This window comes from Coturnix japonica, chromosome W (genome assembly GCF_054131305.1).
Source record: "Coturnix japonica strain WE chromosome W, WE-NBRP24, whole genome shotgun sequence".
Classification (NCBI taxonomy): Eukaryota; Metazoa; Chordata; class Aves; order Galliformes; family Phasianidae; genus Coturnix; species Coturnix japonica.
The window spans coordinates 12716439-12719915 of record NC_140701.1 but is presented as its reverse complement, the minus strand read 5'-3'; the positions used below and the strand labels follow the sequence as shown (position 1 = coordinate 12719915).

The 3477-nt window shown below is 57.5% G+C and overlaps 1 pseudogene; it reads right to left on the bottom strand.

The window, feature by feature from the left end:
* Positions 1–737: 737 nt before the first annotated feature.
* On the bottom strand, positions 738–3163 carry LOC146754527 (uncharacterized; annotated as a pseudogene).
* Between the last annotated feature and the right edge of the window lie 314 nt (positions 3164–3477).

Below are 3477 nucleotides of genomic sequence, written 5' to 3'. Positions count from 1 at the left end.
TCCTCTACGCCTCAGGAAAGTCTCCATTCTGCTACCAGCCTGGAAAAGATACAGAAGGATCATTTAAAATGGGCTACGCTAACCCAAGTTCATCTTTGTTAGTTTGTTTTGAAACGAAGCGTAAGCTGTGTTAAGAAAAATGCTGGAAAGTTCTGGGGATAGAGCACTGTATAACTGTACTCTAATTTTATTTACAACCTTCAATCTGTGCAAACAATTTTAAGTTAAAACGCTATGTTTCCAACCACTCGACTATGGAAATCTTTCCAGATGACTCGTGACAAAAGCAACTGCTTCAGCGCACACTTACAGTAAAGCACACCTACCTTGTGCTGGCCACGCAGGAAGCACGTGACGCAGCTCCAGACTGCTTTCCTGAGGCCCAGCTTCATTTCACGGCCACTCACTCTCTGCTGCTGGACATTCTGCAACGGAAAAGCCACCAGATGCAAATCCCATCCCTTGCAGATGGCATCAGACCTCCGCTCTCATGGCAGTCGCACTCACGGCTCCGGGGGAGAAAGCAGACGTGTGCTTACCGAGCGAGCGCTGTTTGCTGCCAGCTGCTGGTAGGAACCCACGCCTAACCCTACAGTACCAACAGTAACCTATGCCTAACTCTACTATGGGAACAATCAACTACTCCTAACACTACAGCACGAACAGGAACCTACTCCTAACAGGAAAACACCAACAATACCTACTCCTAACACTAAAACATGAACAATAACCTACGCCTAACTCAAGAACATGAACAACTTACCTACACCTAACTCTAAAACTAAACTAAACACTAAAACCAACAAGAATAACTGGAACGGGGACAAAGAGAGTAAAGATGGGACTGGGTGCCCACAGAACGTGGCTGCAGAAGAGGCCCAAAGGAGGAGCAGATGTTACAAAAATGCCACCCAGCTAATGCCGGGGGCGGGGGCCGCACAGTGGGTAAGGAGCTCAGCGCCTGGACCAGCCACGGTGGAGCTGCAATGGTGCCAACGCAGGGCCTGGCACGGTGGTGTGGTGCCAGGCCAGCTATGCTGCGGGTGGATCCACCTCCATGGGCTCCTCTGCAGGTGGATCCACCTCCATTGGCTCATCCAGAGACGGATCCACCTCCATTGGCTCCACATGGGTGGTGGTCACCAGGCTGGTGCAGGCACGATGAAAAATGGCTCTCTTACCCCTCCTCTGCCTGATGGTCAAGGCGGGCCCCCTCCTTCTCTTCGGTTCTGGGGCCTCCAGCTCCATCCTCCCGCCTGAAACAGGGAAAACTTCCACCCTCGCCCTCTTCGCTGCTGACATGGCTGTTACATGTCACAGCTGTCAGATGTGAGTGCATTGCACGCGGCAGCGGTGACCAAGGTGACGTGGAGAGGGTTCTAAAATGGCGGCTGAACTGCTGGCACTGGCGTTCCACATAGGATGAGGAGGGGGCTAGAGGGCAGGGCACGGCACGGGAGCTAAAAGGCGCTCCCTGTGCCCAGCAGGCAGCCCTTCTCTCCAGCCAGCAAAAGGGCACAGAAGAGCCAGCCCTGAGAAAAGGGCCGTCGGCTTCCTTCACCCTCCCCCTCCTTCCACAAGGGAATCCCCCCTTGGGGCTGGGGCACGCAGCACACAGCAGCACACTCAGGGATCTCCTGAAGTCAGTACCAACAACAGCAGGCTCCAAAGGGGACCTGACTACGCCTGCCTGCTGCTACACAGAATCCTGGCTTCCATTTCAGCACCCAGCGCCTCTTCCTGCAGGTCACCTCTGGGCATTCAAACATCACCTACAATAAATACGACCAACTGAGTTCTGAACAAAAGCTTCAGAGTCTCTGAGGGAAGACCTCATTCCCTATGAGCTTCCTCCACAAGGCTGCTTGTTACTTGCCTGGCTTAGAAAGCCCTTGCATTCAACAACCCCAAAATCACACCCCCACTGCTCGCCAGAGCATCTCAGGCAGCCTTGCTGGCAAAGACGGGCTAGGGAAGTATTGCAGGACTCAACTTCCATCTCCTCCTGCCACGAAGCAGGCAGCCGGCAGCCGGGAGCAGGGAGGCAGCATCTGGGACACAGAGCTATCAGCAGAACAGCTGTGGGAGGCTCACACCGAGCCCAGCAACACTTCAGCTGCACCGAGGAGACCGGCACGCACTGGTGCTGTGGCTCCGTGCCCAGGGGCGCAGCTGCCGCAGGGCCAGCCTACATCAGCCCCGGCAGCTTCTGCCAGCTCCCACACAGCTTCTCCCCTTTGCACTTTCTCGTGCCAGGGAAAACCAGGCCAACAGGCAGAGACCTGGTGCGGGACGCAGACTGCCCACCAAGGCCACCCAGTCCAACTGCTGGCCCCGCACAGGAACACCCAAATGCAAACCCCAGCTCCCAGAGCATTGTTCAAATGCTCCTGCAGCTCTGGCAGCTCGCTGCTGGCATCACCGCCCTGGGCAGTGCTTCCACTGCCCTTGCTCCTGCCACAAGACACCAACGTCTGCTTCTAATGCGGCTCCATGATGGGACCCTGTTTGCAATAGAAAAACACACGGAGGCTGCCAGCCACTGCAACACGCGCTGTGAAACCCCTGGCACTGCTGAGTCCGAAGAGCAGATGAGAGAAGCATCTGCCTGCGATGGACGGGCTGCGGAGGGATTGAATCCTGCCTTCGAATCGGGACACCGCAGAGCCTCCCTGGGGACCCAAAGACTTATGGCAGCGCCAACACAGCAGGCAGAAACGCAACATGCTCCTGACTGCCCGCACTGTTAAAAAGCTCCCTCTCCCTCCCTCCGCCCTATGACGGCAGCCCTTCAAAGCAACCAACACAACCACGCCAAACCGCAGCCCGGACTCGTCCCGCTCACTGCAATCCAGACCCACTCCATCCGTACAAACCTTCATCCATGCCGTTTCTTAACCGGGCCTCGGCGCCACCCGGATCTTACAGCCAGCGAGCGGCTGGCAAACAAACGGCCGTCTTCCTCTTCCTGCCGCACAGCCCAGCATGGTCGGAGCCGCACCACACGATCCGGGCTGGGGCCGGCTCAGGCTCTGCCTCCAGGCTTTTGGGGCCGGCCGGGTGACTCCGCAGCACAGCGAGACCGTGGAGCTGCCCGGGAGCTGCCTCTGGGTGCCCGCAGCGCTGCGAGCTCCTCCCCTGACAGCCCCTCCATGCCCGCCATGGCCCGGAAGTGCTCTCCGCCGCCTGCAGGAAGCACTTCCTGTCACATGGCTCAGACCGGGCTGGGGCCTGTTGGGGAGGGGCAGTGAGGGGCCCAAAACTGGACACAGCGCTCGAGGTGCTGCCTCACCAGATCTGAGTACAGGGGGACAATCACCTCTCTGTTCCTCCTGGCAACACCGTTCCTGATGCAAGCCAGGATGCTGTTGGCCTTCTTGGCCACCTGGGCACACTGTCGGCTCGTGTTCAGCCGAGCATCAATCAGTACCCCCAGGTCCATTACCTCTACGCAGTCTTCCAGCCACTCCGCCCCAA